This window comes from Salmo trutta, chromosome 6 (assembly GCF_901001165.1).
Source record: "Salmo trutta chromosome 6, fSalTru1.1, whole genome shotgun sequence".
Lineage (NCBI taxonomy): Eukaryota > Metazoa > Chordata > Actinopteri > Salmoniformes > Salmonidae > Salmo > Salmo trutta.
The window spans coordinates 28,098,106-28,113,025 of record NC_042962.1 but is presented as its reverse complement, the minus strand read 5'-3'; the positions used below and the strand labels follow the sequence as shown (position 1 = coordinate 28,113,025).

The window sequence follows — 14,920 nt, the reverse complement described above, 5'->3', positions numbered from 1 at the left end:
GCGTCGCAAAGCGCATACATACGCACACACTTCCATGTCAAGAGCCTCTCCTGTGCCACCAGGGGAAAGGGGTGGAAACAGAGAGAGAGAGAGAGAGACCTAAAATAGATGTTCTAAGCTGCACAGTACAACACTCTGATCTTAGTGACAGTGATTCTTTGGTTGCAGAGTTCCTGTAGCTAAAGTCAAGCGCAGATAATCCCCGGTGATTCACCGAATATGAATACCCCCCCCCCCCCCCCCCCCCAACACACATAACTTTCACTACCATAAATACTTCAAGACAAGCGAGCACACATTTTTCTGCAGGAAATGTCCTTTTTCTAGTATAGCATGAGACTGCTAATGGTTACTGGTTGAGGCAGGGACTGGGGCAGTGAGAGCTGATCCAGGACTAACGGGTCTGCGTCTCCATTTCAGAGCTGGGTTACCCTGTGTGACCTTTGGTGAGGCCGGCACAGGTCAGGAGGAGGAAGAGGTCAGTGGTCCCCACAACTCAGGTCAGCACTGAGTGGCAGGTCGCCTACCGGTTAAGGGCATTGGGCTATTAATCAAAAGGTTCCTGGTTTGAATCCCGAGCTGACTAGGTGAAAAATCTGTCGACGTGCACTACAGCGAGGTACTTAACCTTAATTGCTTCTGTAAGTCGCTCTGGATAAGAGCGTCTGCAAAATTGTAAAAAATGTAGATGGTTTAGCTAATGGCTAGCAGTCATTCCCCTAGGGGACGCTAACTGTACATCAAAGGTTATGACACGCTAATCAGTCCTGCATTTCATAACCAATCAATCCCATAGTTCTACCCGCACAGAGGTCGTCTTAACCAGCTCTAGGCTGTGTCTCAAATAGCACCCTGTTCCCTATTAAGTGCACTACTTTGAACCGGGGCCCATAGTGCTCTGGTCAAAAATAGGGCGCCATTGGGGACGAAGCTGTGTTGAAGATGACACACTGATTTAATTGCGTCCTACATGAAAACAAAGGCTGTGGGAGAATAACGTAATTTTAGCTCATTAAGACCAATTACTCTAACACGGGAGGCAATTGACACAGTCAGATTTTGGACAGAGACGGATTGGAATGACTATGCAAGTATTATGTACTCTGACAACGTCCGTTACAAACAGGCCGGCTGTATGGAATACCTCCTTCAAATGTAGTCTTGAGTGACAGCCTGTTTGTGCCAACACGCCAACTCCCTGTCAGTCACTGTCATGCCCGACGTCTGGCTTGACAATGAGCATTGCCGATGTCGAGAACAAGAGGCTGCTTCAGATGGCCTTATTATTACTAGTAAAAACAGTGGAGGAAATAAATAACGAATGTGGTATCCAGATACCTAACTATACTGCACCTCAAGTGAGATACTGTAGGTCCCATGAACATAAGAGCAGGTAGTAGTGCTGTGAAAGCCTCTACCGATGGTATAGCTGGTGCCTTTTGGGTGAAGGGACCTTAAAACCAGGGTATTATGTGTCACACGTGGCTTGAACATTGTCTGATGGAGGGGTGAGCTAGAGTGACGGGAGTTGTCGCTACCCCCCAGAGCGTGGCACAGATGTCTCCCATGTGGAGCTGGGTGCCCACTGCCCAGAGCAAGGGGCTCTCTGCGCAGGCTTATTTGTGTCTGTGAACACTGGGCACAGCGGGCAGTGAGAGAGGTTGACATGGACTCAGTCTGACTGAGAGAGCCTCTGGCCGCGTGACACGGCTGACCCGAGGTCCCACTCCCACACTGAGATGAACAGAATACGGAGAACAAAGAAAAGAGGCAGACAGGGATGAGCTCACGATGGTCACCCTTTGGAGAGAGAGAGAGGGCGAGAACGATGGGAGAGACGGGGTGGGTGGAGAGTATGTGTGTGTGTGCGTGTGTGCGTGTGGCGCGTGTGGGACGGCAGTGCTCCTGTGGTCTGCTGTAACGGACTTATTGATCCCTCTGGGCTGCTCTGCCTGCGAAACCACAAACAGTCGCTACATGTCGCGGTCGCATAGGCGGTCAGCGCATTAGGACGCCACAAATCACTAAGGCTAATTCCAATCATCGAACGGCCGGGTGGCTATACAGGGCTGTCACAGGGCAATGTCCCAGGTCCCTGTCAGCGTTCCCTTCAGTAGAGGGCGTACACACATCACTGGGGAATCGCCTATTGTTTTTTTGTTTTTTAAAATATATGCTATAAGCATCGGTTGCGATTACCTGGACAATCGTGGTTATTCTAAAAGGTGTATTTGCAGCGTAAAAATGCAGATGTATGATGAATGAATTAATGATGACATAACAAGCTGAAATGCTCTCTAGTCTACCGGAGACTCAGTACGGCAGATTGTTCATGGTGCATCACTCCTTGTTCACCCCTCCCCACACCAGCCCCTATCTTCTGCCCCCCCCCCTCTTCCCAGACCCTCTGCTAACACTCTCTCTCTCTCTCTCATCCTTGTCTTCCATTCCCCATCACATCCCCATCCCACTGCCTCTCTCTTTCCCTTGTCTTCCTTCCCCTTTTTCCCATTATATTCCCCCTACTCTCCCTCTCTCTACCACCTTCCCTTTCTCTCTCGCTCTCCACATTATATCACCCTCCCGTCGCAGCCCTGCCCTCTGCCCTCTCCTCTTCTCTCTAGTGGGATAGTCAGTGACTATCTAGCCTTCCCGGTATTCCTCAGAAAGAGAAGAGCAGAAGTGACATTTTCTGCTCATGAATATGTTATGAATAATGTGTCACTGTGGGAATCTAACAATGCACTGATTTTACTGGAGCAATTTTGTAACCTTCCTGGCAATAACAGAGTTTGCAAACGTTGAATTGGATTCAGTCAATATAAATATAATTCTAACTATGGTTACAGTAAATCCTATTCTTAGAAGCAGTACTATGAAGATGACTTTCTCAGATTGTGGTTTTCTAATCTCTAGCAACAGACGAAATTAGTGCCTTTTGCATCCCTTTGATACTTTAAGTAAAAATTGTGCCCCAATATCAATATTAAAAGCCTGTTAAACTAAACGAAGTGGACTGTAATATAGACCACATGGAAAATTCAATCAGAATTTCAATATGAATAGAGACTTGCATAAGTGCCAGAATTCTGCATTTTTGACACTCCGTGCACACTCTATGACTTATAGGAAGATTTTAACCCACTTAGCTAACCCAACATTTCTCCAAGTTTTAACCATCATTGTATGCTTTTATGCTTTGACAAAGTAATTTCTGAAGATCATTATTTATTTAATGTGACTCAATTACACTTGTCCCTCATTTTAAATTCAACCCTGTTACGTGAACTGAATTCTCATTTTAATATGGTGAAACTATTCCTTTTGAAATATTTTTAAAAGCAGGTGAGCTGGTTCTACTATTTTTGGAAATAGTTCCTGGTGTTCTGTGGTAGAAAACTGAAATGTTTCAACAATTTCATATTTTTTTAAGCTTGCCCCTTCTGTTGCACATAACAAGCTTACATTCCCCCTATCACAAGGGGATTTATGGCTGATTTAAGATGAAGTCATCAACCCTGTTATGGTCAACCCTGTAATGGTCAACCCTGTTATGGTCAACCCTGTTATGGTCAACCCTGTTATGGTCAACCCTGTTATGGTCAACCCTGTTACTTTATAGTATTTTTATTTATTTAAAGTTGCACTATGCAGAAATCGCTTCACCATTTCCTGGTTGATAACACTCTAATAGTTCGCCTAATTTCAGTTTATGTGACAAAATAAGATGGTACAATGGTTCTCTACACTATCTAAACCGCTGTGAAATATATTTTACATAACCCAAAATGTTGTTTCATCTGTTTGAAGCTGGTGTACAAAACCAAAAGTAAAAATCGCAAAAACAAAACTTAAGAATGGGAAGCATAGAACTAGCGCACATAGAACAGATCTATCACTTCTTAGTAGAGATCGACCGATTAATCGGAATGGCTGATTAATTAGGGCCGATTTCAAGTTTTCCTAACAATCGGTAATCTGCATTTTTGGACAGCAATTATGGTAAGGTGCTAGCTAGCATTAAACTTATCTTATAAAAAACAATCAATCTTAACATAATCACTAGTTAACTACACATGGTTGATGATATTACTACTTTATCTAGCTTGTACTGCATTGCATATAATCAATGCAGTGCCTGTTAATTTATCATATAATTTTTTTTATTTTACCTTTATTTAACTAGGCAAGTCAGTTAAGAACAAATTCTTATTTTCAATGACAGCCTAGGAACAGTGGGTTAACTGCCTGTTCAGGGGCAGAACAACAGATTTGTACCTTGTCAGCTCAGGGATTTGAACTTGCAACCTTTTGGTTACCGGTATAACACTCTAACCACTAGGCTACCCTGAATCACAGCCTACTTCGCCAAACATGTACCTAACCTAACCTAACCATAAACATCAACACCTTTCTTAAAATCAATACACAAGTGTATATTTTTTAAACCTGCATATTTAGTTAATATTGCCTGCTAACATTAATTTATTTTAACTAGGGAAAATGTGTCACTTCTCTTGCAACAGAGTCAGCGTATATGCAGCAGTTTGGGCTGCCTGGCTCATTGCGAACTATGTGAAGACCATTTCTTCCAAACAAAGACAGCCAACTTCGCCACACGGGGGATGATTTAACAAAAGCGCATTTGCGAAAAAAGCACAATCATTGCACGAATGTACCTAACCATAAACAATGCCTTTCTTAAAATCAATACACAGAAGTATATCTTTTTAAACCTGCATATTTAGTATTTAGAAATTCATGTTAGCAGGCAATATTAACTAGGCAAATTGTGTCACTTCTCTTGCGTTCATTGCACGCAGAGTAAGGGTATAAGCAACAGTTTTGGCCACCTGGCTCGTTGTGAACTAATTTGCCAGAATTTTACATAATTATGACATAACATTGAAGGTTGTGCAATGTAACAGCAATATTTAGACTTAGGGATGCCACCCGTTAGATAAAATACGGAACGGTTCCGTATTTCACTGAAAGAATAAACGTTTTGTTTTCGAAATGATAGTTTACGGATTCGACCATATTAATGACCTAAGGCTGGTATTTCTGTGTGTTATGATTTGATAGCGCAGTCTGACTGAGCGGTGGTAGGCAGCAGCAGGCTCGTAAGCATTCATTCAAACTTTCCTGCGTTTGCCAGCAGCTCTTCGCAATGCTTCAAGCATTGAACAGTTTATGACTTCAAGCCTATCAACTCCCGAGATTAGGCTGGCAATACTAAGTACCTATTAGAACATCCAATAGTCAAAGGTATATGAAATTCAATTGGTATAGAGAGAAATAGTCCTATAATAACTACAACCTGAAACTTCTTACCTGGGAATATTGAAGACTCGTATTAAAAGGAACCACCAGCTTTCATATGTTCTCATGTTCTGAGCAAGGAACTTCAATATTAGCTTTTTTACATGGCACATATTGCCCTTTACCTTCTTCTCCAACACTGTGTTTTTGCATTATTTAAACCAAATTGAACATGTTTCATTATTTATTTGAGACTAAATTGATTTTATTGATGTATTATATTAAGTTAAAATAAAAGTGTTCATTGTTCATACAGTATTGTTGTAATTGTCATTATTACAAATATATATAAAAATCGTCCGATTAATCGGCACCGGCTTTTTTGGTCCTCCAATAATCGGTATCGGTATCAAAAAATCATAATCGGTCGACCTCTACTTCTTAGACTTGCTTTCAAGTAGAATGATAGACCTATAACTCATATATATAAGTGAATTTGGTATGGTCGCCCAAGAAGTTACATATTACCACTTTAACCTCTTGAGATGGGAAAACTTTGTTTTTGTGAAGTTGTACATGTTCTCTTTATGACAGAATGTTTAAATTTGGTGCAATCTAATGTTTTTTGGACCAAGTTACACTTCTCAAAAAGCAACAAATTGGTGGAACTACCCAAGTGTGGACATTCAGGAACACAGCTTGTATCCCAAATGGCACCCTATTCTCTGTATAGTGTACTACTTTTGACCAGACACCAACAGTAGTGCACTATACGGGGAATAGGATGCCATTTGGGACGTACCCTCAGTGAGCCTGTGGTTGGTTTGTGACAGTTGCTGTGTTCATTCTGAGCTGGAACAAAAGGCTGCTGCTTTATAGCCACCTGCCTGTCAATGTCACATCCCTCACAGCAACAGAACGTCTATTAAATCATCGTCCCATAGATTACACTATGACTACTGTCTTCTTCCACTGCGTAAAGACAATAGCACACAAAGCGAGACATGACAAGAGATGTTCTGTTAGAGCACGTGTTTGACTTCTGTCACTGCTTCCCACTCCAACTGATGAAGGATGAATGTAAACAGAGAGGAAGTGTGTGTGTGTGTGTGTGAGAGAGAGAAAGAGAGGGAGAGAGAAAGAGAAAATGAGAGATAATGAGGAGAAAAAAAAGAAAAGGGGAGTGTGTAAGATAGAGATCGCTAGAATGAATTAATGAATGAGTGTGCGTGCTGCGTGCATTCCTACATGCGCACGTGTTTCCATATCTGTGTCCGAGTGCGAGTGCGCAGGTCGGGTACTGAAGTAATGGCTTCTCTGGCGTGGGGAGCCGAGCGGGGAGCAGGATTGGCTGCGTGGACGTCAAGGTGACACTCGAGGGGGAACAGGGAGGAACAAGGGAAAGTGTTTACCCAGCATTCCACATGCCAAGTGTCTTCCTCTGTGCGTTAGATAAGTGCATCATCCCATTGAGGTGATGGACTCTCCGGCTGTCAATCAAACCACACTGTCCTGGGGAGCAGGGCTGTGTCTCAAATGGCACCCTAGTCCCTATGTAGCGCATAGGACTCCGGTCAAAAGCAGTGCACTACATAGGGTTAAAGGGATGGTTAAAAGCCAGGGGGAGGGGGGCTGAGGAGCACACTGCTTTGAAGAGAGAGAAGAGGGGACCACGCAGTAACACAACACTAGAGGCACCATAGAGGCAATAATCAACCCACCTTAATAGGCAGGGAGCTGATGAAGGAATGTGGTTTGATTCATGGAATATGGTTATGAAGAGGGCCATGGGGGGTGTGCTACACTTGTTCATTGTGATTGCATCGTTAATATTGTGCCAGGAGCTGGTTGTAGGAGGCAGGCGGCGTCTGTGGATGATTGATGAGCACCGGGCTGGTTATGAAAGGACTGTCTGGTGAGACTTTTAGCTCCATCCTCAGAAACAAATTGGCCATAGGGTAGTTTGGGCAAATGCCAGATGGCTGGTCCAAATTTAGCCCAGTGGCTACACTTGGGTTTTTGTGCAGAATGATCATTATTTGGATAATAATTGGGGCGTCGAGAAAACAAATATGAGCTGTTTTCTGGTCCCAGTCCATCCCTGTCCATCTTAATAACTGCAGCAACAGACAATGCCAGAACTCCAGACCCATTAACACGACTGCCAGTACTGTGAGTGTGTGTCCTAGCAGTCTGGACTCAGTGTGAATTACACTCTGTACCGCTGTCTAGGGTCATTCTGTTCCTCCGCAGTCAGCTGTGTTGTGTGTACTGTTCAGAAACAACCCTGCAATGTAATACGTGTCCATATCAGAACTACTATTAGTCTGCTCTCTGTCACTTAAGGCGTCAGGAAATAGGAACCAGTCACTTTACATTTCATTTAGAGAGATGTGTCCTCGACCGGCTGAGTCAGACAGATTACACACACGCGCAAGGACGGACGCGTGCGCACACACACCGACCGGCGCGCACACGGACGTACACACGCACACAGAGATTGGCTCTGTGGCTGTCACTCGGTGTTGTTACTCAGATCAATACGTTGATATAAAACTCCAGAGCACCTCCACCTCCGGTTACAGTAAGAACTACAAAGACCTGTCCGTGACAAAAATCATACAGATACTTTAAATCCAGCTTTGTAAACAGAGTATAGATGTATAGATGTGCTTGTCTAGATGTGCTGGGTGGGGGGGGCTTGTCTAGAGGTAGTGCTAGCATCCCCAGACCACACATTCCCCACGGACGTAACGGTTTTATCCCCTGTTCTGCTACTCACTTTCTATGCGATATCCCTCTCTTCTGTCCCCCCCGTGCATAAATACAAATAAAAAGTATTTCTATACATGTGTCAGTATGTGTGTCATTGGTATTCGCAGGCTAGTAGGACTGGAACAGCAAGCAGCAGACGATTGGGAGGAGACAGCTGGTCAGCTAGTCTCCCAGCAAACCAAAATTGGTTCTGTGAATGTTCCCAGAACATTGATTAGGTTGCCCCAAACGTGTGCTGATGATTATACAATGTTTGTATAAAACATTTGCCAGATTTTGCAAAAACGTTCCCAGAACACATTTTGTTATTACATTACCTGGAAACCTAATAAGAATCTTAGTGGAATGATCTGTGGTGGTTGTTACAGATGTTAGGAGAACAATAACACAAATAACACATTTTGTTATCAAAAACAATATTTGAATGTTTTTTGGATGTTATCATCCTAATGTTAGATAAAACCCTAACTAGAACGTAATGGAAATGTTAGCTAATGTCCTGGGAACATTCCCGGTTTGCTGGGCTGTCTGTCTCCAGCTCTCTCTCACACCCCAAATGAGTCAACTGGGGAGCAAGGAGATAGACAACAGCATCTGTCACAGACACACAATCACAGACTCATAAGGACAGACTGATACAGACACAGAGATATCCACACACACAAACAGACAGGCGGACACGCTAGAGGACTTCACGGATTCAAAAGGTTCCGAAATGGATCTGGGCTTTCCTATCCGGACCCGATATGGATAAATATATTTTACAATATAGAGACCCGTTCCGTATAGACCTGGTCGGATCCAAACCCGGTCCCAAACCCGGTCCCATCCAAGTGAGGGAAGCAACAGAAAAGTACATCTTTATGCTACTTTATTAACCAGAGCTGACAAAGCGTGAGGGAGAGGAGGTAGAGAGCAGGGGCCGTGCTGTGTGTCTAGGCTAATGTGAGTGTGAGCGAGTGACATGGGAACAGGGAGGGAGAGAGAGACGAGAGACCGCAACCAACCAAAGCCAATTTGAGCTATAGTAGACTAATAACTGCCATAGATATGTTATTTATCATTCAATATGATTACAAGTACCTATTTTGACTGAATCAAACCCGGGAGAAGCTAGCTAGCTAGGCTAATTGAGGAAGCGAACGCTTTCTCATCCTACACAGTTACAAACAACACAACTCCATTCAGAATATAAAGTAGCAGCCAACCTGTTGGCTCTTGGTCGTTGCAGCCTCCTTTAACTTTTAATTCCATCATTTTAATTCCATCTTCTATTGATTTGATATCTTCTAACCTTTGCCCCACAAGGAGGCTCTATAACTGTAACCCATTGCCACTTTGATGACTTATGATTGGTCAACAACGACAACAAGCTACACGCGCCACTCTCGTGAAAAGCAAAGAGCAGTAGCATAAATTATAACATTTTTCTCTCTCTCTACTGCAGTAGTCACAGTCGGATCTATATGGGTCTTCCCGGTCTTCCCTGTGGCTCAGTTGGTAGAGCATGGTGTTTGCAATGCCAGTATGGTGTGTGCAATGCCAGGGTTGTGGGTTTGATTACCAGTGGGGGCCAGTACAAAAAAAAGAAAATTATGAAATGTATGCACTCACCACTGTAAGTTGCTCTGGATAAGAGTGTCTGCTAAATGACTTAAATCTAAATGTAATGGCAAGTTGGTTAGGACATCTACTTTGTGATGACACAAGTCATTTTCCAACAATTGTTTATAGACAGATTATTTCACTTATAATTCACTGTATTACAATTCCAATGGGTCAGAAGTTCACATACACTAAGTTGACTGACTTTAAACAGCTTGAAACATTCCAGAAAATGATGGAACATTCCAGAAAACTTCTGACTTCAACTGTAAATACCACAATTGGGAACTTCACAGTGCTATTGATCAAACCACCATGAACAGGTAGGCTATCAAATCAAACTTTATTTGTCACATGCGCCGAATCAAACAAGTGTAGACCTTACCGTGAAATGCTTACTTACAAGCCCTTAACCAACAATGCAGTTCAAGAAAGAGTTAAGAAAATATTTACCAAATAAACTAAAGTAAAAAATTATAAAAAGTAACACAATAAAATAACAATAATGAGGCTATATACAGGGGGTAAGTCAATGTGTGGGCGTACAGGTTAGTCGAGGTCATTTGTACATGTAAGTATGCATAGATAATAAACAGCGAGTGCAGCAGTGTAAAAACAAATGGGGGGATCAATGTAAATAGTCTGGGTGGCCATTTGATTAATTGTTCAGCAGTCTTATGGCTTGGGGGTAGAAGCTGTTAAAGAGCCTTTTAGTCCTAGACTTGGCGGTACCGCTTGCTGTGCGGTAGCAGAGAGAATAGTCTATGACTTGGGTGACTGGAGTCTGACAATTTTTGGGGCTTTCCTCTGACACGCCTAGTATATAGGTCCTGGATGGCAGGATGCTTGGCCCCAGTGATGTACTGGGCTGTACACACTACCCTCTGTAGCGCCGAGCAGTTGCCATACCAGGCGGTGATGCAACCGTCAGGATGCTCTCGATGGTGCAGCTGTAGAACTTTTTGAGGATCTGGGGACCCATGCCAAATCTTTTTAGTCTCCTGATGGGGAAAAGGTGTTGCTGTGCCCTCTTCAGGACTGTCTTGGTGTGGTTGGACCATGTTAGTTCGTTGGGGATGTGGACACCAAGGAACTTGAAACTCTCGACCCGGTCCACTACAGCCCCGTCGATGTTAATGGAGGCCTGTTCGGCCCACCTTTTCCTATAGTCCACGATCAGCTCCTTTGTCTTGCTCACATTGAGGGAGAGATTGTTGTCCTGGCAAGACACGGCAAGGTCTCTGACCTCCTCCCTATAGGCTGTATCATCGTTGTCGGTAATCAGGCCTACCACTGTTGTGTCGTCAGCAAACTTAATGATGGTGTTGGAGTCGTGTTTGGCACAACTAATATTAACCAGAGCAAGATGAGCGAAAATCTAACGAGGGAACAGTAGGTAAACCTTCTGAAACGTTTTAAAAACTTGTAGTTGGCTGTCAAAAATTGAACTGAACAGTAGCCTGCTCACCCTTCTGCAGCTTGCCTGCCAATGTATGATTGTCCTAATCCCCTTGCTGCCTGCCCAGTTGATCAATGGAAAATACATTTGATTGACAACTAAGCAATATTATTTTATTTTTTTTAATTAGGCAAGTCAGTTAAGAACAAATTCTTATTTACAATGACAACCTACCCTGGCCAAACCCTAACCGGAACGACACTAGGCCAATTGTGCGCCGCCCTATGGGACGCCCAATCACAGCCAGTTGTGATACTACAGACCCTGTTACGATTCCAGGCTGTGACTCCAATGAGATGCAGTGCCTTACACCGCTGCGCCACTCGGGAGTCCGATATGCTAACTGTGGATAACAGTCATTCAAGTTCAGCATAGCTAGCTAGCGAAGTGATTCACATTTCTTGCTCGCTAACCAAATGACACATGACCTACATCTCTGGCTGTAGCCACCGTAAAAAGATATGGGGTGAAAAAGTCGGCCACTCACCCACTCGTCCAACGTAAGTTCTGTGCTTTTAAGCTAGCTAAATAAATATATAAGCTAACCTATTAGCCACGTTATGACTGACTTGTAATCATTGCCCTGGCTAGTTTGATTGTACTGACATTCCCAGTCTTTGACATTTGTCAGTTTTTGTCCAAAATATTGTACCTGGCCAGCTGTGATTTACATCATGATAGCAATATTCGTTGGACAACCAATAATTGTATTGGTGAATAATATTAATCATGTATTGAACTGCATCCAGTTCAATACATGGAAAACAGAACGTAGGAGATAGAAGAATGTTGGATTGGCACACATTCAACAAATCTGATCTAACAAAGTGGACATTCATAAAATATGTCATGATCGATGCATTGTAACAGGCCCACAATGTGATTACTTGAGGTGCTTTCAAGACAACCTGGGACTAAAAAATGTTTTATGACATCAGTGATCTTCAGGTTGGAAAGCCAGACCTCAAGAAAGATGCCCGAGTTTCTGACTTGGAATTCCGAGTAGGATGACCGTTCCCCAAAAAATCCCAGTCGGCGCTAGTTTTTACCGAGTTCCCAGTATTCTTGAACACATTGAATTCGGAAGTCGGAGATTTCAGAGCTCCCAGTTGTTTTGAAAGCGGCATAAAGCCCCTTTTTGGATATATTTGCCAGTTTTCGATGCAAAACAGAAGTTGTCCCTTTTCAGGTTTAGAAGAAGTAACTGCTAAATGATGACTCCCATTCGTATAAGCTGATAGCATAGCTAGCATACAGAAATCGGTGGTGGTAGTCAAAGTTGATTGGTGACGATGACATGAACATGTATTGTGGTTGACATCCATACACGCATTATACACCTCAACATGGTATGAAATACACATATAAACAACAGCCTAAATATAGGATAATTTTGCTGGGGGGCAATGAGGAGATTCAGGATCTTTCCCCCACGCGTTTCCATGGCATTTCCATTGTTTTGGTCGAGTTTCATGGAATTTTGAGTCAAATAGAACCTACTTTTGACTGATATTCTGATTGTCTGTTTCATATCGGCAAAGTAGTTAAAACGTTGTCAGTTCCTCTTTAAGGCCAACCTTTCACATGGACAGAGTTAATTAGGTGTGAAGAAGATAATGTCTGCACCCCAAATGGCACTCCAGTACCTTTATAGTGAGCCCATAGGGCTCTGGTAAAAAGTAGTGCACCAAATAGGGAATAGGGTGCCATTTAGGATGCACCTGCGTGTGAGGCTACTGTTTGAAGTAGGATGGGTTATTGGAGTGAGGATAGCTCATGACAGTCATCTCATTCTGACTGTCATTAATACACAGAGGGCTCAGATCTCAGCACTGTCTACTCACTCACACACATCAAACACCATTTAACACACACACAACACACATGCATGTATAGATATTCCTAAGGCGTGCACACACACACACACACACACACACACACACACACACACACACACACACACACACACACACACACACACACACACACACGTTCTCGTTCACACACGCTTACATTAGGGATGTGACAAATGTTCTTAACGTTTAAACGGCTTTTTTCCCCCTTTTTTTTTTACGGACAGAAAATGACGTGAATTCACAATTCAGATATGGTCCTGCATATGACCTCTAAGGGGCAATGCAGTTCAATCTACCGCAGACCTGGCTACCTACCAGATGGTCATCACTAGTTACCACAGCCTACAAAGTCATTTACCCTGCCTATTTCTACAATTAATTTTCTTAAAATGTGGTAAACCACAATACTAACCTTATGCCTACCCTAAATGTCCATACATTTATTTTATCTAGTAGAAACCCCACCAGACAGCGCTCACCTCAATTAATGGCTCCTGAGTGGCGCAGTGGTCTAAGGCACTGCATTTCAGTGCAAGAGGTGTCACTGTAGTCCCTGGTTCAAATCCAGGCCGCATCCCATCTGGCTGTGAGTCCCATAGGGCAGTGCACAATTGGCCCAGTGTTGTCTGGGTTTGGCCGGGGTATGCCGTCATTGTAAATAAGAATTTGTTCTTAACTGATTTGCCTAGTTAAATAAGAAATGATGCAGTTTTAGGTTTTCTGCTGTGTGCCTCTCTTCCGTGTTCTCAGTTCTCTGTAGTACATAGGACTTCATGTCCCACTTCTCATCAATGTGATGTGTAGTTGCAGTGATGTACGACAGCACGTTCATAGAAGCCCAACAATCTGTTGCGCCGCGTATGGTATTTGAGAGCTCGCGCTTCGTAGGACTACTTACAGATCGACCATTGAACAATTTCTTCATTCGGACCATCAAGGTTTTTCGACATCTTGTAGTGTGGTTATAGATATTCCATTAGGGCAACTGCTGCCAGCGACGGGTTGGGTCTCACGGTGCCTCCCTTTCAGCATTGCACATGTAATGCCACTGTAGCTCAATTACACCTCGCAAAGTTAGCATTTCACAACCTTCTCATTTAACATCTTAAAGTATTGCCATACAGGGTTTTGCTGCTGTCGCTTTCCTGTCTTTGTTTTTTGTTTTTTTACTGTTGACAAAGGATGACGTGCGGAGCGCTTTATATCCGTGACAAATACATTTAAAGGTGCATATCTCCTCCTAACTTTACAGCATTGTTGCATTAGGTATTTGTTTAATTCACATTTTCCCTTTATGATGATGTTCGGGACCGGTTAGTGGTAGTTTTGTGATAACTGCACTGTGATTGTAGTGGTCGTTTTATGATAACTACAGTGATTTTCATTTTGCAATGACAGTCTGTTGTTGTACTCTTTCCCACAGTTTGCTTACTTGATATCTAGCGTACTCGTTCAAAACAGCCGCTGTCCTGCTGTCTCAGCTGGCCAACTGTGTTTACACTACCGCACAACCTATTCTTGCATCCAATGTGCCCAACGTCACAGCGGTTGACTGAAATGCATAGTTTGGTGGGAAAAATAGAAAAAAGGAATGGTTTAAAAACAACTATAATCAAAATATTCTGAGTTAATATATACTTGTAAAGAATACTTAGGGTACAAAGTGCTAGTCACTCAGCTTTAGAGTAGTTAGAAGGTCTACTTCGCTGCTTTTGACAGGAGCTGGCTAGTACCTGCCCATTGACTTTCAGCAATTGCGCTAAGCTAACGATATGCTACCTTCAACTTCCTTCAAACTGCATGCAGAGACATAAAAATGGTATCCATGAGTTTGTCTGACTCTAGGGTAAGTAGAATATTACCCAAAATCAGCAAATCCCGAAGTATCCCTTTAAAGGGGTTCAAAGAAAGAGGTAGCTAAATGAACTAGAATGTTTTAAAAAATGCACAGAAAACTATGTAG

General features: G+C 43.0%; 1 protein-coding gene across 4 annotated transcripts in view; it reads right to left on the bottom strand.

Annotated features, from left to right (window-relative positions):
• cacnb2a (calcium channel, voltage-dependent, beta 2a) overlaps positions 1-14,920 on the bottom strand; it is a 111,595-nt gene that overhangs the window by 48,756 nt on the left and 47,919 nt on the right. The window lies entirely within an intron of this gene.